The 24163-nt window shown below is 35.9% G+C and overlaps 1 long non-coding RNA gene across 2 annotated transcripts in view; it reads left to right on the top strand.

The window, feature by feature from the left end:
* LOC148223896 (uncharacterized) overlaps positions 1–24163 on the top strand; it is a 115016-nt gene that overhangs the window by 45221 nt on the left and 45632 nt on the right. For both annotated transcript variants that reach the window (XR_015803052.1, XR_015803051.1), the window contains one exon: positions 987–1126. This is a non-coding gene — a long non-coding RNA (uncharacterized LOC148223896). The remainder of the gene's footprint in view (positions 1–986; positions 1127–24163) is intronic.

The raw sequence follows: 24163 nt of genomic DNA, 5'->3' as shown, positions 1-24163 counted from the left end.
AGGAAGGAAGGAAGGAAGGAAGGAAGGAAGGAAGGAAGGAAGGAAGGAAGGAAGGAAGGAAGGAAGGAAGGAAGGAAGGAAGGAAGGAAGGAAGGAAGGAAGGAAGGAAGGAAGGAAGGAAGGAAGGAAGGAAGGAAGGATTTAACTTTTCTTGCATTATAATTCCCTAAGACTAAAATGTTGGATCTTGCCCTTTGCTTTGCAATACATACAATATGTTTGCTCTGTACAGAGAGGGAAACATTCTTTCCTTTAAGACCACGTTCTTAATTTATTCTTTGAAGAGGTTAATTTAAAGATGTGTTAGTGTATGAATGAAGGGAAAGAAAAACAAATGAGACAGATTTCTATTTTATTTTTTAGATCTATGACTTGTTTTCCTGTATGCCTCCATTAATATTGCAGGCACAGGTTTCCAGATTGCTTCCAGACTGAATATATGTTTTTCAAAGTTCTTGAGCTTATTAAAATTAAAGGAGAAAACAAAAAATTACCACAACATTGACAGCATTGCTACAACTAGGAGATAAGTTTTTGCCTGATAATCAGAAGTGACCATCTTAATTCAATTAGGCTTTTCATTAATTCTGTGAAAACTGATCTTTAGTCTCTGTTTTTATTTATTATCTTATATCTGTCCTTCCCTTTAAGATACTACTTAACTTTGTTATTAATCTGACCTTTTTGTCTGTTAATAGATCTTATTTTAAGCTTTAATTATTTGTGAAGAGTTTACATCTTGATGAGAATTGTATCTTCTCAGTTTTTACTGTGTATATTTGCAAAAAGTCTGTAGGTTTTAAACAAAAAAAAATCTTTCAACTTTTGTAGAAATTGTAAATATTAGACTTTTCTGACTTTCATGTGGAGACAACAGTTCAAATAGTAAATAAATTTAGTTTTCTCTTTAATGTAATTAAAACTTGCATCTTAATAAAAGTTACAAAGACTTTTAACTCTATATTAGAACACATCTTTATTTCAAGATCCAAAGCAGTATTCAAAGGATTGATCAAGGTGAAGAGCTGCAGCTGCATCTTCATTTCGGAGAGAAGTAAAACTGCAGTAAAGATCGAAAGATAAGGACACATTGGACCAGAAACTTCACATACTGCATAACCTACAGGTAAATTAAATGATAAATATAATGAATTGGTATGTCAAAGGCCATTTTCTTTCCTAAGATCAAAAAGTGACAAGATTAATTACATATTGAAATTTACTTCCTTTCCTTGATATAGGAAAAAAATACACAATATTGCAGGTCAAGGCAGAAAGCAAGATTTTGAATAAAACCCTGCAGATTGTCACATATATGTTTCTTCAATGTAGCAGAACAATAATCACAGAGAGCTAAAGTGATTTTTGTGTTTGGACTCATTGTTGTATTGCGATGGATGGAGTATATTCCAAGTAAAGAAATTACATTTTGAGACACAAGGTATAAATGTCTTTCTTCTTGAAAAAAAAAACCCAAAATGCTCAAACTCATCTTGGCAGGGTCTAAGGAAAAATGAGAATTACAGATGCAGATTGTTACTTATACAATGCATGCGTCTGTACATGTATGTAGATGCATGTGTATTGTATGTACAATATTTTGGACTTTAAAAGAAAACCTTTTCATTACCTGTGGCCATAATCATGTTGTCCCAGTTCATGGGAGTATTCAGAGACAAATAAGAGGTCGTGAAAAATATTAAAGGCATTAAGTGACTGAAGCAACAGAAGGTACTTCACCCTGCTTTTACAAAATAATACCTCTTTTCAAATCTCTTTCACTGAAGAACATAAACCAAAAAGTATGGCGAATCCTGCTCAAGTCTCATGGAAAAGTATATTTTGTCAAACAAAACTGGCAACTGTGTTGAGACAGCAATTTTAGACTTCTCTAAGGCTTTTGCAATTCTGTCCATGGCATTTTAATTTTCTATAATGCAAGATTTTAATCAAGAGGAAACACATTAGATGAATTAAAAAAGATCTTATTGGCAGATATCAATGAGCAGGGCTGTCCAAGGAAGGCCTCCTGAGAGAGATTGCAGGTCCAACACTATTCAGTACATTCTTAGAAACAATCTAGATGATGAAATAAAATCTTAACTGATTAAATTTGCATATGACACAAAGATTAATGGGATACTAAAAAAAAAAAAAAAAAAAAAAGGAGGGCAGTTTACTGTTAGAATTTAATCTAAACCACTTGGTCAGATTGTCAGAATCCAACAAAATGCAGGTGCAGACTAATACACTTTGCAACAGGATCCAAGGGTTGTACTATCAGCTAAGAATTCTTGCCCATAGAAAGCTGGAACTTATAAAATATTTGGAGGTCACCTTTTAAGGCTGCTTCCCAGTGAGCTCTCAGAGCAATGTTATGGCAGGAATTACTGGAATGAAGTCCCTTGAGCACAATTTAACAACTTTCATCTTAAACAGAATATAATTATGGTAACTAATATAGGAATAGCTTGCAAAGGATGGTAAGAGAACAAATGAACATCTAGGGCAAGATGAAGTAACTATATGTAAAAGTATATGGTTTCAGAATAATTTTACAGTTTCTAAAATAGTTTGTTTATTGAAAATAGTTTGTTTATTGTTACCATTATGATTGTGAAAATGTGTAAAGAAGGACCTTATATTCTTTAAGTTTAACCTTTTGTTAAGTTTAAGGGCCTGATGTTAAGTTTAACCTTAACTTTTAGTTTTTATGCCAGAGCAATCTATAATAAATAATATAAGCTGCCAAATTTACATTTCATCCACTTACAAGATTATTTTTTCTCTGGAAGGGTAGATGGGTAAATCAGATTAAAACCATACCTGACTGTCATCCAGTAAACCCACTCTTCCAGTTAGGTAGTTCATTTTTCTCTTACCTCTTTGAATGAGTTTCAATGTCTAATAAAACTTTATTTACTGGGAGTGCCAAGAAATGAGTCAATAAATTTATTGAGCAAGATATGAAATAGAAATGTCAAAGATGAATAAATTTTAGCACAGTGTTTACTTTATAATTGTATTTTTTTCATGGAATTCAATTTCTCTGTAGACTCTGAGGCATAACAACAGCAGAAAATGAAGTCACGGTACCCAAGATGAAAAAATGTAAAATAGTAACTTCTTTTTAGAGCAATAACTGAAAACATTATCAATGTTGTGAGTATTTAATAAAACACAGCATTTTCTGTATTACAGTCTAAATTCTAGTCTGCTCACCTCCATCTGTACTTTCCTGCAAGAACTTTGCTTCTTTCTCTTAATTTTTATACCTAAATAATTAATCTGTCCGTGTATGGCCTGAGTTTCTGTAGTACTTTTCATTTGTATTGTACCATAGGCAGAAGAGCCAAAGCAGGAACATAAAGCCTTAATCCAAGCTACAAACCAAAGCATGTTTTATATTCTACCATGAGAACTTTAATAGAATTATTCAACTCTTGCTGATTTTGGAAAAAAAATGGCTTCTGGGATATAAACTGAGGTATTTTCAATCCCTATTTTAACCACAAAACCTCCTACTTCATTCAAAAGAAACAAATTACCAATTCAACTCTTCTCAACAGAGCTGTGGCTTGTTCCTTCATTAGACTTACTACATTACCATCTGGGATTTTTCAGCATACATACTGTATGCTACACACAGTTGAGCCCGTGCTTTTCCAGACAGCTTGGATTCACATAGACAAGTCTTAAAATTTTCTTGGACAGCAGGAAGGATATGTATGAACCTTCATCACCAGTATCTGCAATACAGCTGCTGTCATTATAGTGAGATCTAGACAGATTTGAGTTAGCAGTGAAGCAAACCTGTCAAATGTAATGTTTGAGTCCATAGCCTTCACTGGACTTTGATGTTCTGAGGACTCAAGTTATCTAGCTAAAAATTAGTACAGATTTTGCATTACACAAATCATGGTGACAACTACAGAGTAGACACACGATTTGTTACTGTTCAGTGCTTTTTACAGTATTAAGTCTCAGCAATTCCCATTACGGTGCCTACATATTAAGTGCAAGTTAGGATTAATGAATTCGCAGTTGAAAAAAAAGTCTCAGCCTCAAAATGATAACTGTTTGACAGTTTGTAAGTAGACAATATTGAAACTGTTATCTGATCCTCCAGCTCTTTTTGTTTCTTTGGTCCAAAAATATAGAATATTAGAAAATGCAGTAAGAGTATTTATAGGTCTTTCCTACAGGCTCAATGAAATTCTGTTCTTGACTGAGCTTTGTAAGGGCAATAATTATAATACTATAGCTCACAAAATATTTAGGCAAAGATTTTAAATCTGTCACACATATAATAAAAGAAAGAATTTGACTTTTTTAGCTGAGATTCAAATACATCTACAGAGGTTATACATAGGCACAGTACTGTCTTATCACTGACCAGCCTTACTGTGTTTTGCTCCTCAGAATGAAACCCATTTAGAAACACTACTAAAAAACCATGACAATAAGACTAACACAATTTAATTTCCAATTGCTTTGACAAAGAAAAGCATACTTCTTTCAAAGAATAAGAGAAAAACACGGAATTTTTATGAAAGGCTTCTTAAAGTAGTCCAGAAGTACAGGATATATATTTTTATGTGAATGTATGGTACAACAGAAATACTGAGAGAAAATTAATGAAAACAATTGAGTAATGTAAATTTTAAATGGCTGCAAAGGTATATCAGGACGTGCCTTTGCTGCTGCTCACATGGACCTATCAAGTGCTAAACAACTTCAGCTGAAAGCACCGCAGAAAAGAGGTGAGATCCTTATCCAAATACGAGGGCTTGTGTGTCAACTATCTAGATTCCTGTCTCAGTCCCACAGGTGAGGATGTGAATAAACTTTAATAATTTGCCAGAAATTTGTGATAGTTTGTATAGAATAGCTAATATTTTTATTTGATGGATAAATAGTCTTTTTTTCAAAAGTGCTTTAACTCTACTTTTTTATTTTTATCACCAATATAATAGTATATTTTTTATTATTTTTTAGTATATTAATTGCTTACAGACTATTTGCTCTTTGGGATTAACTGTTTCTAAACTGAGAGCAACTTTATTATGGTTAGCTTTAATCTTCTCTTGATCTCAGCTATTTTCCACGTACTTTAAAGTACCAATATTCTTAAATCTTGAATTCATTTGCAGTTTAATATTGGAATAATAACTTCAGATAACCAATACTGCTTAAGGCTTAGCCCCATATTGACCCTTTTACAGTCAATATGCACACATTTTAAGAATATTTTTGTATGAATAAAATATTTAGTATCAAATGTCAGCTACAGGGATATAATCTTGCATTAAAAAATTATTCCTCTTGAAAACAGGGAAAATAAGCAGTGGTACTATCTTGCTCAAAAATCCACAGCTATGATTTCATCACTTGGATCTCAAATATTTTTCTTTCTGATTCCTCTAATGGTTATATTCACAAATCCATCTCCAGGATATATTCCATATAAAAACTCCTACATTAACAGCTAGGGTAATTTCTAGTCCACAGTTTTTTGCTTCTGGTCAGCTCTGGGCAATGGTCACCCATGATAACCTTTGCTGGTGGCTTTTTTCCTCTGTTCATTTATGCTGACAGGCTTAGAAATGAGATAAAGAATTCTTATTTCTTTTACTTCCACTGTCCTGTTGCTACCAAATACAAGGGACAAATTCCATGTAGGAAAGCTTCACATTCTGCAATGGGATTGAGGATTATTTTAGGTGATGGTGGTACATAAAGTGTTGGAGGGTTTGATTGCTCCTTTTGTTAGGCATGGCATGCTTTAAAAGCCTCGTAATTTAAATTTTAATTCACACTCCATTTGCAGAAATTGTAACACTTCAACATTCAAAAGTATTGAAGATCATACAGGTGTTTTAATGTAAGGACATAACTATTATTAAATCCATGTTACCAGAACTCATTATGAAATCATGGTTCTGAAATCACATATAGTTGTTAGTAGCCAGGTTATTTTTACTTGTGTTTGACCTAAGCAGAATATCTCTTGGGTGCAACTTCCCTAGTTAGTTCTGTGAATTGTCAGAATAAAAGAATATCAATTACATAGTAGAATTGTAGCACAAATATTTCCGTTTTCTATAGAATTCTGTATTAGGTCAGAAAGAATATTAGTGATGGTAGATTTTGAATAATTTAAAATAAAAATTTACAAGCAATGACGTCATTTGAACGTCATATTTTTTGCACTCTGAAGAGCTTTTTAATAACTTTCTAACTGTTCAACGTATGATAACAATAATAAATTATATCTAAATTACATATTTCCTTACTGATTAATAAATGCTGAACTTTTTCTGCGTATGTGACACCCTTATGCATCCGTGAAAAGAAAAATAGCATTTGGAAGCTGAACTAGATAATTAAAACAGTTATATTTCCAGGCAAATGTTATGTTCCAGTGTAAATTAATCTTCTGCTACAGCAAATTACCAAAATTGGTCTAGGCATTTTAATGAGAGCAGAGTATTAACAGGCAAATATAGAGTCCTCTAAAAATCCAGTTTCTAAACTGTGTAGTTACTGGTAAAAATACATTGAGAGGATAAGAAAAGTATTAAATTCATCTCTCTAAACTATGAAACCCCCTTTTTTGAGGTAGGAAGCTCAGTGGTGAATTTGCCCCAAAGTAATGAAGTTATTTCTCCAATTTTTTGAGTCTATTTTTACCTTTTCATCAACAGGTGTGCAACATGGGAATTTATTTGGAATATGAAAGGAATTACCTCTCTTGGTTTTGTTGCCTTATCCTCTGCAGGTATTCAATTTGATCCATTCTGATGCTGACAGATTATTATAGCTCTTGTGTACTGAATATACTCTGTGAGGTTCTCTCAAGTTCATCTATTGAAAATTCACATCTGAAAGTTCTGAGAACAAGATGGGCAACTAGATTCATTATACTCCACTACAAAACATAGTAATTTCAATTCTCTTCATTTGGAAATGTGCAAGAAATCTGGTTTTGATTACTAGGAAATATCCTGAAAGTAGAGTTTTCAATCTACTTGTAACAAAAGCAATATTACAAAGTCCATTGAAACTCAGGTAAGTTCTCCAATAGCTGAAATATAGGAACTGACTTAAGAAGAATGGATTTCCACGTTACTGAGGTTTATGTGGTCTAGTTAAACATGTGTGTTCAGGAAAAAATATTTATATTGAAGTTTTAAAGGTTTTTTTCAGCCTGCTAGAATTAAACAGCCTTCAGTATTTGTGAGGTAATGACCAGAAACATAATAATTTATTAATGAGGTTTTAGGTATTAAAGAAACTTAGGAATATCTAAGATTAGGGGCTTTAGGGGATCCATGTTAATGTTTTATTTCAGATTGGGAGGGTGTTTTGAAGAGAATCTTTCAATTTTATTCTCTTGCCATCCTCTGGTTTATGTTCTGACTGCAGAAATTTGATTACATTGGAGTTCATATTACTGGGAGTCTCATTCTACCTGCTGAAGCATAGCAGTAGACTGAAGTAAACCCCACAAAATTAGTAGTTTGTTGTTGTTTTTAGGTCCTCAACACCAACCATTTCACAATACAGATCTAGTCCTACACTACCATACTAATGGTTATGACTTCACAGTTGCCTCAAACACTGTTAAGACCACAAGACTCTTCCATGAGATAAGCACAGAGAGGAGCAGGGGTATGGGGGTGTTTCCAGGCCAGGGGAGGCCTGCCTGGCACATCCTGGGTAATGCATCCAGGCAAGAGTTCCCACTGTGGCAAACTGTACGGAGCAACTACGGCCCCTAGGAGCATCAAGCATTGCTGGCCAAGGCTCCCCAAGTTATGGGTCAGATGGCATCTATGGCCACTCATATCCCTCCCTCCCTCCCCTCCACTCTGAATATGCTTCTTTGGATTCCTGGAATTTGGACTGTAAGTTGTCTGATAGGAATTTAAGAAAAGATAAAGGCAATACTATTATCCAAGTGTTGTCTTATATCTAGGGGGAGGTCAAGAAAGCTGGAGAGGGCACTGATAATCAACACAAAGAATCCATAATGAAAACCAACTCAGCAACTGTGCTGAAATCAGGTCTGATGGAGTAAGGTTTATCCTTAGTGGAGGGGAGCAAAGCAGGGAGAACCTAATCAATCTACACATACAGAAGTCCAAAGGCTTGATGTGTTACACCCACAAGGGCTGAAGTCCAAATAGCATGTGAAGGGATAAGGGCTTTGTTTTGAGATTAAAAAGAAAGAAAAGAAAGAAAATAGTCACACTAAGTTGTTCTTCCAATATTTAAATATTGTCTTAGAGTTTTTGAATTCTTGAAGTTCAAATGAATGACAATCTAAGATCAACACTTAACAAGCTAGAAAACAAAAACAACTCCACAGGCATTTATTCTTACTTCATGGAAATGGGAGAAATTAATCCGTTCTAATGATCAAATCGGCTTGACCTGGAGAGGCAGGTAAAAAGTCTTTCTCAATTCTGATATCCATAGAAATGTGTAATATTCTCAGCTTGCAGACCTGAGCCCAGTTATTGAAAATCAACCAAGGTCTCACTTTTCCATTATACTGATATCAGTTATATTGATACCAATATTGACTTTATTAAGATTGCCATGAAAATTGAAAAGTTCTATTGATTGAAGTTCAACAAATAAAGGCATTTTAGCACAAATAATTTTGAGGTAAGTACCAAAGATCTTAACCACTTCTGAGAAAAACAACTTTGTTCCATGTTTAACATACATTTGAATGAAAGAGGACTTTATTCTACATTGATTGAAGATGGCAGAGTGATTTTTCATTGTTAAAGCCAGGAAAGATTATTATTTTTTTGTTGTTTTGTTTTTTCTAAATAAATATTTATTTAAGAAAATTAAAATATTTGAGAATTTAGGAGATTCCAGACAGCTACGATATATAGATTGTATATTTATAATCTTTTATAAACTAAATAACTTTTCTTCAGTAATCTTCCTGTTCTGTATTGTTGCATATTCAGCCAGAGCTACCTGATGACACTTAAAATCCTTGAGTTATGTGGAATGGAACATCAAGTCTAAAACTAATCTAAGTCGTGCCTTTTGCATTTCTACATGTTTTCTAGTCAGCATAACAAATGCAGAAAACAAGACTCATTAGTATTGTTGTCTATTAAAGGTCATCATAAAATGCAAGCATTACATTGCCAAATATAATATTGAATTTAACTGCTTTTTACACGGAAATTTCCAATATACTTATATTTTCTCTTATCACTTTTATTAATTTGTTTATATGCCTACACTAATATATCTCTGCCTATTTGTGTGATGGTGTGCTCAGCCCCCAGCCTGACCTTAATTTCCCATGACTTTACTCAAGTCATATTTAGCAGTGGCAGTCGTAATGGAGGTGTCTGATCTGGTCATGACGGCTGCAACCAACTTGTCGTGGATTCGAGGGACACAGACACAAACACAATAGCAAAGAGCTAATCTGGGCAATGTGCCTCCACTAAACATGGTGCTGGTCAAGAGCCCAGTTAAGCCAAGCTGGGAAGAAAGTAATTCTGTAGTTGGTATGCAAATGTGACTATGAAGCAATTATCTTAGTCCATAGATAATGAACAGCCCAGAGCAGAGAGACAGAGCCCATTGAGCTCTCCTGCACAGCAGTGGGCTGCAGACCAAGATGTCGTCTTGAGTAGTGGTGCCTCTAAAGGTTATTCCTTGGGGCTGATAAACTCCTTCCCACAAGAGATTCTCAATAAATTCTCATGCTAAATTTTGAAATGTTAGCTAAGTGATATAAAGAATTTATTGTTCTGCACAGAATCCTTTAGATATAAACCACTGATTAAGCTCTGGAACCAAGTCTAAATCCCAACACACCTAAGCTCCCCTTTGGAAGGACAAACAATTGCTTAGAACACAAGGTGGCCCTTTCTGAACCTCATGACTCAACAGGTCACCCTGACCTGTTTGTTTGACCCAGTCCTCCGTGCAGTAAATAATTTAGTGTACCTTGCCATCAAACATTGTTAAACCACTGTTTCACTTGCCATCAAACTTTGTTAAATCACTAATTTATATTAATAAATATGTTGCTACTTCTGTCTTACAAGTGAAGTGTATCCCTCCATCTGTAAAAATTTGACACCTAATTTGTGTTTACAAATAATATGGAGAAATATGTGAATAGGTAGATATTAACAAACTATCATGGCTTCTTGTGGGAATTTTGTTCATAAAAACATGTTGAAATGTGCCCTGAAGCTTTTTGGAATTCAGACTTCTAGCCAGTGACTGCTTCAGCCGTTGTTGTCATACTTAAGAATAAATGTTCAACTTAAAACCAGTCAATTCTCCCTAATGTCTTGGATATAGGATACAATGAAATTGTTCCCACTTCTCATGGGCTTGCACAACATATAATTTAGGTTACCTGGGCTCTGCTTTCAGCTGTTTACAGTTGGAAGGTTAAGGGGAAAATAGCTTTGAATCCTTTCTTACTCCAGAGTTCACAATAGACTGAAACGGCTTCGGAGTTTTCAAAAATTTTCTGTTATAAGTAGCAAACGCATAAATGCTTTCAGATGAGCAAGCTCATAATAGAAAATTAGTTTCTTTTTCCATATGGAACTTATCCTTCCACTGTCTCAGGAAATTCAGACACACTGAGTCTCATTGTCTCAAATTTCTTCTTAAACTCACTCTGCTTAATATAGGAGGGAAGAAAAAACAACCATGTATGCATAGAGCAATTAACAGAATTTTTAAAGTCATCCTTGGAAACCCTTAGCAAACTCTTCCTTCAGAGAAAGCAATAGTATGTTCTGACCTGGCAGTTTCTTTGAACCAAATAAAAGATTACAAGAGGACGTACTGTGAAAGAGATTACACTAACTGTGCTGTGCAGCTATCGCTGTTTTCTATTAGACAGCAAGAGCACTTACTTGATTACAGTTTTCTAAAAGCAAGACTCGTGTTTACAAGCAAAATATCTAAAAAGGAAAGCAGCTTTTGAAATGATTTATCGGTAATAACCAGCATCTGGAGCCAAAGGCTGAGAGAGACTTGGCCTCTTGTTTAGCCACTTCCAATGCCTCTCTAACCAGAAAATCAATTAAGTGACTTTAGACTAACACAGGCATATCTGCATAGCAGAACAGAATTTGGCTCAGAGGTATTGTTTTTCAGCCTCTAAGATGATGATCATCTGAGAGTTTGGCTGAGGGAGAGAGGTCAACAACACAGTGAGACAATCAGATAGTGGGCAGAAAAAAAGAAAAATAATAATAGTAATAATAAAAAAAATTAATTTAGCATGAGAACTGAGTAAGTAAGAACTAAAAATTTTATTCTAATATTGTTTTCATGGAACAGTGACTTTAGAAAAGAGACTATGAGAAAAATCATTTTAACTGTGTATGAGTTTGTCTGTGTCTCAGAGCATTAAACTGGAGTGTCTTCACTGTGAACTGAGGTGTGAACTGAGATAATTATGCTAATTCTTCTGACTGGGAAAACTGACGGTAATGGGAGAAAAAGAACAATTTTTAGAGGGCATAGAAGAAGCCAGGTGACACAAATCTTTTCCACCTAAAAGGATGCCACATTTTATTATGGGAATTCAAACGTGTGGAAGAACAGGAAAAAAGAGAAAGAGGAAGGTTGCACCCTCCCTGCCTTCCACTGCAATTGTACAGCCTGTCCTGTCCTATAAGCATCAAGAGGCAAATAAAAGCCTCCTCAATATCTCTTCTTCCACTCTGTATTTATCTCCATCCAATACATCTGGTCGCAGTAGCTAATCAGTTACATTAGTCTGCCCTGACAACTTTACTTCCTCTATTTCTGATGCATTGCATTCAGTACAAAAATGTACATGAGACATGGGACAACAATGCACACCTGCCCAAAAATATCTTGAACCTACTACTTCAGGACTTAGCAAGGAAAGGGTTCAAAAGAGATCAGAGACATGGAGGAATATAATGACAATTCTGTGATTACTCTTGTGATCACAGAATGTTATTCCATCATTTTGCTCTAAGTTTCAGTTACCAATGGTGCTGAAATAAACAGTCCCACACATACCGATGTCAGTTCATTGCTTTTAGCATTTGTAAGGCCATTAAAAGAAAATGGGAGGAAGAATTAATCTGAAATACAAATTGAAGTTTTTTCAATAATTTTGTACTACTTCCTTTATGATATTTTTTCATCAGTTTTCATCTCTTCACTGTTTTTGAAAGTAAATACTGTGCTATATATAAAGAAACTTATATATGATGTTTCAATAAAGTATTATGGCACTCAAACTCCTCCAAAACACCTCCGTTCCTCTTGTTATTGGCAGGAGAAACAGGAAGAACCACACTTTTTGTTTCTGCCAGTACAGGGCAAAAGGATAAATGGTGCCTAGACACTCATCAGGAGCTATCAATTCATATACTATGACCTTTCCTCAGCAGCAGCAAGTTAATGTTTCCAGGCAGTGGAGAAGATGAGTACTCATCTCATACCTAAATCTGCCTCAGAAACATCAGAGCTTTCCAGCCTTATCAACGAGGGAGAAATTTTTATGATTTGGATTTTTTTAACCTAGGGATTTTTCTCTTCCTCAGGACTTGGAAAAGGCCTCCTATCTGAAGGATGTGAGCACAAGATCCGAAAAGAGTGAAGGCTCAAAGATCCTATTTTATTCTAAAATATCTCAGAATCCAAGCCTTTCTAGTTTAATACTAGTTTAATCTGAAAAATATAAACATGTATTTTAATATCAAATATTTACTTAATGCAATGGTGAGTTGCAAAAGCAGGAACCTTTACTTCAACAAATCAGCCAATTAGTCAGAAAAAATACCAGTTGATTTTTTTTGCCATCGGCTAAATCAAAATGAGAATTTTGTGCTTTGGAGCATGAGTCAAGTAAATGCACTGCATTATGCAGAGGTATGTATATGGATGAAATAAGGAAAAGACTGAACTGTTCCTTCTCCACTCTACATTCAGAAAGACTTAGTAACTCTTTGAAAACCTTACACTGAGTAATTTGAATATATCTTTCTTATGCTACAGCCCAGAACAAAGAATATTTTAATGTGCCTATTGCTGATTTCACCTTCTTGTAACACATTTGGGGCCAGAGAAGGTGAGTGACAGAAACCGTGGAGATAACACTGATAACTGCTAATCAGCCCCAGATATAGAGAAAGTCGTAGTGACTGGCCTCAGGCTGCCTGATTAACAAGGCCATTGCAGCTTGTGCTGATGATCCACTTTACAATGTAATAGAGAAGACTATTACCCCATAGGAGATGAGATCAGCGCACTATGTGTGGACTTCAGACATAATACCAAAGGCTGAGAGGAAACCCTTCTGCACAGGGGCCAGGCCATCAGTAGGAGCAAGGACAAGGGCACATCCAGCATGAGTGTTCTGTGAGCCTGGATCCTGCAGACCAGAGGGAAAGGGACTATGACTGGTGTATGATGTGTGAGACAGAAACTTTAGACTATAAGTTGCTCTCTATCTGAGCCATCTTGCTTAATAAATGAATTCTTAATCCACTGAATGATGGCACATGGCATGGAGAGGTGTGATTCTCAATTTTTTGGTCCCCTACACAAATCCCAAAAGAAATTATTATTTTCATAAAAATCGAAGGAGACATGGTTATCAAAACAATTTTCCCGAGGTGAAGCACATGCAGGTAAATTATTAGCTTGTCTGTTTCCATGGGAGAAAATACATATGTATGTAAGTACCACCTATCTGCAAAATGTGAATGAAATTACCTATGACAGTAATATGTATTTTCTACTCAGTAATGTGATTTTTCTTTTACAAACTCTTGGCAAATGTTGATTTGCATAAGACATTCTAGTAGATCTACTTTTGCCCCCTAGAGTAAAAAAGTAGTGGGCATAGGCTAGAATGGCAGAAGAGATCAGTTCAGGCAAAGAGAAGCCAAAGTTGTATCTTATTCTCTAATAATTTATCTCTTATTTCATATGATAACAACAAATTCACTGGTCATCAATCCGCCTTTTCAATTCATATTGACCATGTCAGCAGTCTATATTATCATAGTTCTGTTGAGTTCAACCACCCTCCTTGGCTCCTTCCACCTTCCACTTATCCACCATCCTCAAGGTTATTAGAGAGAGTCCTTCAGCCCTGGTAACATTCCAATCATCTGATCTATCTTCAGCTCCACTCTGGCTTTTTCTTCTAAGGCTGATTGCCCTCACAAAGCAGGGAATCTAGGAGCACCACTCTACTCTTGGGATTCCCATCAATGTGTCACATATTTATATTAACTGGCAGGGTTTTATGTATATCATTAAAATTATGTATATAACGACACTGCACATTTATTAGATACCAACTATTTCAGAAAAAGGTGACACTTTGAGAGAAACATTTTATTCTTGTCTTATATAGTAATCCTTCTCCCCTCCACACTGCAAGTGTAGCAGAGATGTCTGTGGTGTTGACACAGCAATTCAAAAACTACATCTTTTGGGTAAGAATTAGTTTCACATTACAAGGGAAACCATACACATCATTTGGAATTTTTTTTTTTTATTTTATTATGTTGGGAAAAATCTTACATTGTTTTATTTTAATGAGGTAGTTCTGACACTTTTCACCTGAAATAGCTGAAAGGGAGGACTAGAACTAGTCAGCATAAAGCTATCTGCCAGGGAATTTGTCTTCAACACCTGGAACATCTTTGATAATATCCCAGACCTTGTAAAAAGTTTTTCCCTGCTGAAATGAAAGAATAATAAAACTGTAAAGAAGTTGTATAAGGGTTGACTAATCAAAATTCCATTTGCTTCAGGATTTCTTAAGCTCAAAATGAGGCAGGAAATATTGTTGACCAAACATTACAGACGGAAGTAACTGATCTGGCTTTTTAGTTTGTTGGCTTTGAGTCAATAAAGATAACATTTAATTACATGTCACAAAGGGAAACAAGAAGAAACTTAACTCTTTGGAATTGTCAAATTCATTGCTCTGTGTTAATCATGTTTATTTTACATTGAGTTTTTTGCAGATCCACCTATCCTAAACATCATGATGTTTACTTTCTCAGTTACATTAATATCTGTGGAATTACATTATGAGAATTACAAATGAGAGCACATTTTCAACGAAGACTCTGGTTGTGAGAACTTGCCATAGTCTTCTGTGATGATTCAGAATTGAATGATTCTAACTGAAGATTCAGAATTGAATGTAACCAGATCACCTGTCAGCTACAGATATGCATTAATTATACTTCATCTGATGTCAGCTTTACCATCTACTGCTCTTTCTTTAGCTACCAGCAGTTTGGATTCAGACCTGTTCCACCCATACCCCATAAAAATCAATAAACTTATAGTTATTTATGAGTAAATATAATGCTTGGTTGCAGGCAGCAAAATTGACTGAGAAAATCTGAAGCAGTTGAATGCAGGAAAATATTTTCAATTACATTGTTAACACTGGCAACTAAACAAAATTAAAATATTTGCCTCTGGCCATTTGAATATACTTGGGGTGTTTGGTGTCACTTTTATAAAACAAATAAAGATAGTAAAAAATATCTATTGAAATTTTTGTGTACTGTCTTGGTTTGAAAGATAGGTATTTGCTAAGGAAAGACAAGAACCCCTTTCCTGAGATGGAGAGTGTAACCCCCTCCCTTCCAATTATTATAGTTTGAAATCAGAGGCTTTCAGGCAGAAGATATGGGAGGTAGGAATAACAGTTCTTTACTAATATATCTAACAAGGCAAACCACAGAAACAGCAACAGCTATAAAAGCTGACCCCAGAGCAGAGCAGTGTAGCTCAGTTCCAGTCCCTTTGGCCAAGGCCTCTCTCCCTGCGCTCAGTTCCCGGTGCTGTGGGCAGGGCAGGCCCCGCGCAGCTGAAGGCGCTGGGTGATGGCGGCAGCGCCCAGGGCTGAGAGGGATGGAGGAGCCGCTCCCCCCTCACGGTGTCGGTCGTGGTGCTCGGCAGAGTGCCCGGAGGTAGCAGGATGAAGTGGGAATGCAGCAGTGCGATGTCTGACAGCAGGGAACGTGGCTCCCGGTGCTGGGATGGTGGGGAGGAGGATAGATAGGAGCCCCGGCCGTCTTCCTTCCACTCCACCAGCGAGGGAGAGAACGAGAGCCAGAGCCCAGACCCCTGTCCCACCTTTCCTTTTCTGATATTCCCCCTGTCCCCCACCCCCCCGCAAGAGAAAACTATTGCTACTAAGGTGTAGCCACAAATACTTAGCACAACAATGGGAAAAAATTCCACAGAAAGAAAAGGGAACAATTCAACCCCCAACATGTGCTTTTTGTGGGGTTTTTTTGTATTTTTACTCTGTGTATACTCCAAAACCAAATTTCAAGTCCGATCTATAGACCAGAAATTCCATCACTGCCAGTGCAAGAGCTGTCCCTTCTTGAACAAAAATCTTAAATAAAGACTCATAGCTACCTCAGACTTAGCTAGACACACAAAAAAAGGATGGGTTTCAATATTTCCAGATTTCCAAATTCACTGATACAGAACAGAATAAACCCCGGGGTAAGGGATGCACTCTGGGATTTGGAGTGTGTATTATCACTGAAAAATATTGTTTACTTCCTGGAATTCTGTTGTTCCTCTTGGCTTATAATCATTGTCTCTAATTTTATAGTTGAAAGACTGGCATTTTTTCTCATATAATTTTACCAGCAAAATTTTAAGACTAAAATCTTAAGCAAGGAGTTTTGACTGTTACATTGTGACATTTTTCTATATTGGTCCTTTATCTACAGGAGTTTATAGATATAGATTCATTTATTACTGAGAAAAACAAAACAAAACAAAACTCAGTTTCTTTTTCTGACTGTTCTAGAATTCTAGAAAAATATGATGCAAGTCCATAGACATTGAAAGGAGGTAGCTGAAAAAAGAGCCAAAATTGTCTTGCATAATTTTTTATTCAATAAGTTACATAATGTAAAATATTTCAAAGATCACAGTAACAAACTACAGAACTTTAGAGAATTGGTGTTTATACAATGATGGATATAGTGCAGTCCCTGTGGGAAAGGAACACCAAGAAATGGAATAAACAATTCTGAAGATGCGTCATAGGGGAAAAAAGGTAGGATTCACCTAATCTTTCACTGTCCAGAAGTTAATTAGGTAGTCTAAGGTACTTGACTTAACTCTTTTATGTGTTGGAAAAGGAGATAGGCTTCTCTTAAATATTGGTCTTAAGAATGGATGAATCAGTCTCATGAGTCATCTCTTTTTTGTTTCTTCACTTTGAAGAAAAAGTTGGCATGAATGGCAAGCTTGGATTAAGAATCTAACTTTGAGGACTAAATTAGGTGAATTGCATCTTATCTTATTCAAGGCATAACTCTTATTCCAAGGGATGCAAGCATTAACTTGGTCTCCTAAAAGCATTGTTTTCAAAGGTCTTTATTCTGCTGCAGATAGCCTCTAGTGAATTTTAAAAGTATATGAATAACAACCTCAACCATGTAATTATTTGGGCCCAGAAGCAGAAGGATTTTACACTCGTAACTCATATATATACACCTAGTTCTTCCTAGACACTGCTGAGAATTGTTTTTGAATGGGACTTTTCAGTTTTGCTACATATTTGGACTATTAAATGGCTGTGAAAAGTTGGCCCCATATTGCTACAGAAAAACTGTATGGCAACATGGTGTCAAAATTTTTAGAGATACCCTTAATTAATTTACTTCATGTGTTAAAAAGATTATTTAGGTAAAATAAACTCACATCAGCTCACTTAGGTTCACTTTTTTCACCATGACGGTGCACTGAAACAAGTTACCCAGAGAAACTGTGGATGCCTCATCCCTGGAAATGTTCAAGACCAGTTGGATGGGGCTTTAAGCAATCCAGTGGAGTGAAAGCTGTCCCTGCCCATGGCAGAGGGGTTGAAGCTAGATGACCTTCAAGATCCCTTCCAACCTAAATCATTCTATGATTCTATGGATCTATGATTTTATTAAGTTGTCTCATTTCTTAGTACAAATTAGATATGAAAAAAAAAAAAAAAAAGCCCTACTAAAGAGAAACCCCTTCTGGAAAGATTAATCCACCCATATGGATTTTGTGTTCCTTGCACTTTGGAATTTGACATCATTCATTTACAGCTAGAATACATGTCTATACTGCTGAAAAAAACCCAGAAACACTACAAGTGTTCTTAAGCCAAACCAAACTACTTTGAATACTTGCTTTTCTTGAATTGCAGATTCACAGTATTTCATCAAATTATGGTGCATAATATATAGTTGTGTAACTTGAAGCACAATACCCTTTATGCAACATATTGCCATCTTCAAAAATCACAAGTCTTTGAAACGAAGACTTAGAAAAGGTAGGCACATAGAGTTGGTAAATAGACTGCATTTCTTAGCAAGGAAAGGCAAGTTGCTGTCTTATTATCTGCACAAAGAACACCAACCCACAAGCAACTGAATTAGAAAAAAAAAGCATTGTTTGAATTTATTACAGATGGACAGATTGCAGTCAAAATTAAAAATACATATTGCAAAAAAAGAGAAAGCAGTAAATGAAGAAAATGTGCATTAGTGCATCTCATCTATATATGTGTGTGTGTATATATAAATACACAAAAGAAACAAGGCACTTCAGTATCCTCAGTAATTCATTTATATAGCAGGTATGTGGGAAAATAAATAATGAAGATTTCTAATACACTACAATACCAAATTGCTATTTTTTAGAAGAGTTTAATTTATCATTCAAACAGAGGTTTCTGAGACTCTTTCCAGGGCTACTCCCCAAATGCTAATGCTTGCATGTCACATTCTTTTCTGAAATCTAATAGAAGAAGCTACCCACCCTTTCAACTTTGAAGAGTTAGCACATTTGGGAGAAAATTTCTTGTTACTTTATTGTTGTTGACATTTTCTTCACAGATTGTCCCACAGACACAACATCAAAGAGACTGCAGAAATGTCCTGCTCAAAGGAAAAGCAAAACTTAATAAATTTTTTCTTTATTTGAGGAAAACAGTTATTGAGAGAGAAAAAAAATGCATCCAATTGTTTTGCAATTGGAGATGATAATGACACAATTGAAAATGAAAAATGGTAAAACTACTAGATGCACAAGTTGAGATCTGCTCCATATTGCCTAAATATTTAATTTCTGTTACTGATTTTCTACATTCTGGGACAGTCAGTGGATGTATGTGTCTTAGTGTTTACAAAAGGAATTTTTTTTTACCTAAGACATGGCTATTAAATCAAGAAGAGAAATCTCTTTTGATCTTCAAAGGTACTTTTCTCATTTCTTTAATTATAAAGAAATTCACACACTGTAGGTTTAATTCAGTCATTTTAAGATGGGTTACTGATGGCTTTCTCATGTCTTTTGAGATGGGTGTCAGTAACGAGGGCTTATTACCAGTCCTCCAGCTGCTGAGAACAGTGGGTCCCCTAAAAGTCTTTAGTATCTGATGGCCTTGTGGCACTGTCTTACATAGTGAAATATTGTAAATGTTCCAAATGGTGCTTGACATATATATCCTTATTTTTGAGAAAGTGAATCAATATCTTTAGGAATGTTAGGTCATTAGAATTTAAATATGAGTGTAAATTATATGCCCTGATTAAGTCCATTGAAATTGTCCCTCAGTAAGTAACTAATAATTGGAATAAAAGTCCTACTGGAAGTGAGCATTAAATAAAAAATACAGGTGATAGATGTATCTTCTAATTTAAATCAGCAATTTGATGGACCTTAAAGAAACTTACATATCATTTCATTTCAACCAATCTGAAGTCTGATTTTGTACATCAAAATCACCAATGCACACTTTACAATGCAAACATATAGTGCCAATCCACAATTTAACAGTCTTGCTTATATTTTATTGCCAATGAAATATAATATTCACTACCCTCTGTAACAACCTCCAGGACTGAATTATATTTTGGCATACTGAAACTCCCTTTCTTTCACTTAGATTTTTCTTCTTAAATTTCTTCTAATTTAAATTGATGACATTAACTTAGCTCTTTAACAGAAAATTCTATATATTATTCTACATACCTAAAAGTATCGACTTACCTAAATGTAGCTAAGACAGAAAAGACAAGAAAAATCCTCTCAGAGAGCTGTTAAGTGATGCTACAGACTTTATTCCATATAATATAATAGATATTTCACCCCAAGGCTCATTCTATCACGTGTTTTGTCTTAGTAATAACCTCTTTAATAAAGCCAGATCATTTGGATATAGTTTGATTAGTCCTCAGTTTTATTTCACGAGTCAGATTTGTTTCAGGTATTCAAAAATGTAGGCAAAGATGAACTCTCTGTCTGTAAGGAAAGAAAGTAGAAAGGAATATTATATAAGAGGCTTTGAGAAAGAAACAGTGGGAGCCTGAGAGTGTATAAAAGGGTCTATTGAGTTTCCAGAGGTACTTAGAAACTTTCAAAGATTTTGAAAAGCTGGAGGCTTTGCTTGTATTGCTCTCTTTTTAGGATTATTTATTATTCTGTTTTAAGTATATTCTGTGCTATAAATTTTAGACACTGATTATTATCTTTAGGTTCCCTGGATTTTAAATGGAGTCAATACTTGCCTCAGAAACACCAGAGTGTCTATTGATATTAGACTGACACTGATAGAGATGAGATTGTTAGTTTTCTGTTAAATCACCTTTATTCCAAGATCATCATGTTTATAATACAGCCAATTGCCAGACCACTGGTTTTTCCAGGAAACTTGCAAGGGCATAAAAATTCTATAAAAGGATCAAAACAAGCAGCAGTATAGATGATTTCTTTTGTTTCTTGGAAAGAAAGCAAAAGTAAAAAATCCCCCTCTTTTATTTCTCCCCAGTCTGACTCGTATTGAGACATGTTGAAAGTATGTAAGTACTTAATTTGAGTATTACAAATATTTTTATACTTACTTTTCTGGACATGGATAATAGTGTGCTGAGTTTATACTAAATAATAATTAGTATATTGATGACAATATTGTCTTCAGTCTGTTAATTTTTTAAAATTGTATTGTTTTGTCGTGTTATTTATCCATGACATATCTACAACATTTAGGAATCCGTATCATATTGACGTACTTCAAATACAAGTTTTATATAAAAAAAGTACATGCACAGTTGACCTTCTTATGGAAAGACAATAATTATGAAAATATCTGTTTGAAAATTTATAGACTTATTCTAATATTTCTAATAAAATAGAAAATAAGAAAAAAACACCAAAAAATCAAACTATCAGAACTAAAAAAGAGATTGATACTGCTTTATGAAATAATTTCATATTTTCAATGAGTAAAAATCACAGATAAGGTTCAGAAATTCAGAGAGGAAATAATTACAGAAAAATAATTTTGTCAGAAGTAAAAGCTAGTGTAGAATGTCTAGTCTGTAGAGACTTCTTGAGCCTCTATTCTGTATGAAGGAATTTCTTAATATCACTACATAATGCATTTTTATATACCCTAGAAGATTGAAATGATCGCCTGATTTACAGTCTGCATACTTCAAGCTAAAGGCTCAAACCAAATTGCCGTCACTTTCTTCAAATGTTTCAGCAGTGACTTATTCTGAATATTCAAAATAATCATTAACTGTGTTCCAACAAAGCATAAAAAAAAGAGAAGTAGAAAACATGTTTGTGTGCTCTCAGCAGAGAAAGCTGTCACTTCTCTGTGATACCATCTTTTAACAATCATTTGAATTTGTTTTTCAAATTCTTAGTTGTACTCTCCCTTGCTTTCCTACCCAGAAATGCTTGCCTCTGCCTGTGCCAGTAGGCTCTCCTCAGCACACTGCTGAAATTGGATGTCATCCAGTGAAGAGCTGCAGAGTTTGCTTGTGCCCTGCCGGGAGGGAATCAAGATCTGGTGCATATGCAGTGTGTCATCCAGTTTCCTCAGAACCTGTAAAAGATCCAGCTGTGCTGCTAATTGGATCAGGCTTCAGGCCTTCCACAGTTTTACTTGATTTACATTCAAGAGCCTACATTAGATTTCTAGGAATCAGTGTGAGATAGATTCTTCCCAAGGTCCTCACACTGAAAGAAAAAAGTAAGGGTCAAAAAAATGTACTGGATATAATGCATGCTGCAAACATGTTTTCTGCATGTTTGATTGGGAAAGAATTTTTCGTGCAGTATATCTCACAAGAAGAAGGATTAGAGAGAAAATATTTTTCAACATTTATATTTTTAAATTAAAAAAACAAACATAGGAACAGACAAAACTAGATATTTGGCTACTTGGAAATTATTGCTCTGAATACACAATATCATTCTTTTTGTCCTGTTATTTTAAAGTTATCATTATTATACTGAGATAATTCTGTCAGTTGTTGTTTACACCTTTTTTTTTATCTTGACAAGAAACATCTTGAAAGCAAAACAAATTTAAACAAGAAAATCTGAAAGCACAAAGGCAGCACATTCAGATGGTCATTGCAGAAAATTTTTACTCAAATAAAAAAGTTTCCAGGAGTGTTGCAGCAAAGTGAAACGACAAATCATATGCATATACTGAAGGAGGATGTTTTCAAAAGTAAGAGTAGGATACAAGAATCCAAGCCCTTCAAAGGAAGAAAGAGCACTTTGTAAATTAAGCAAATAAAGGAACATTTACTTTTCTTTAAAATGGTTTCAGGGGGTCAATTTTTTAATAACGACAATTGAAGTATTGAGAAAGACTTAATTAAGATATTTCTTATTATGTCTTTTGAATATTTATTAAGGAAAATTTCCTGTTTGACCATTCAGGGGCCACTCTGGCAATCACAGTCCCACTACCTGAGGCTTTAACTCCTGGGACTGAATTTCTGGATTGCTCCAAGGGGACCCCCTTGAGTGCCTACCTCACCACATTAACACAGTCAGACCAGGTTTTCCTACCAGCTCAACACAGGGTTTCCCATAGCAGAGTCTCGGGCCTTTGGTTCCTTTAAGGAATTTTATCATGGTGCAGCAACATCTCAAGCTGCTGTTTCTGAGGAGGGACCCCTAACGAAGGACACACTGAACTTTCATAGCCTCGCAGTCTAAGGGCGTCAGAGTCTGTGGCAATTGGTTCCTGCATGTCTGAGTGTCCTGCCACCAGGCTGGTGCCACAAATTCTCACACTATTTGCAATGCAGAGGTCGGTGCCTGTTCACAGCCTCTTCCCTCTGGCTCACACCACCCAGAGCTCAAACCTGCAAGGGGAGCTGTAACATCACACTGAGCTACCTGCACTAAATGTATTCTTGGCATATTTTGTTGGTAAGTGGAATTAATAATTAAATGAAATAACTGAAAATCAGTTGGGTTGGGGTTTCTATTTAGGTACACATGGGTTTGGTAGCACCTCTTAAGGAATACTGCAGAAAATGGATGTTGAGAATTTTTATTAAATTATGTAAGTATAACACCTTGTGACACAGAATCACAAAATAACAGAATGGGCCAAGCTGGAAGGGATCACTGTGGGTCATCTGGTCCAACCTCCCTGCTCAGCCAGGGTCATTCTAGAGCACATGGCACAGGACTGTGTCCAGATGGCTTTTGAATATCTCTGGTGAGGGCGACTGCAAAACTTTCCTGGGTGATCTGTTCCAGTGCAGGGACATCTGGTCAGTAGGGAATTTCTTTCTCATATTCGGGTGGAACTTCCTGTGCATCGGTTTCCACCCATTGCCTCTTGTCCTGTTGCTTGGCAGCACTGAGCAGAGCCTGGCTCCATGCTCTGACACCTCCCTTCAGGCACTGACAGACATTGCCGAGCTCCCCTCTCAGTTGTGTCTTCTCGAGGCTGAACAGGCTCAGCTCCCTCAGCCTGTCCTCATAACAGAGATGCTCCAGTCCCTCCATCATCTTTGTCACCCTCCCCTGGACCTGCTCCAGGAGCTCCATGTCTCTCTTGTACTGAGGAGCCCAGACCTGGACACAGCACTCCAGATGAGCTTCACTAGGGCTGAGTAGAGGGGCAGGGTCACCAGCCTTGATCTGCTGGCAATGCTCTCCCTAATGCCCCCCAGGATCCCACTGGCCCTCTTGGCCACAAGGCCATGCTGGCTCATGGACACTTGGTGTCCACCAGGAGCCCCAGGTCCTTCTCTGCAGAGCTGCTCCCCAGCAGGTCAGAGCCCAGCCTGTGCTG

The sequence above is a fragment of the Sturnus vulgaris genome, chromosome 4 (genome assembly GCF_052056855.1).
Source record: "Sturnus vulgaris isolate bStuVul1 chromosome 4, bStuVul1.hap1, whole genome shotgun sequence".
Classification (NCBI taxonomy): domain Eukaryota; kingdom Metazoa; phylum Chordata; class Aves; order Passeriformes; family Sturnidae; genus Sturnus; species Sturnus vulgaris.
This window is presented reverse-complemented; position numbering and strand designations above follow the sequence as displayed.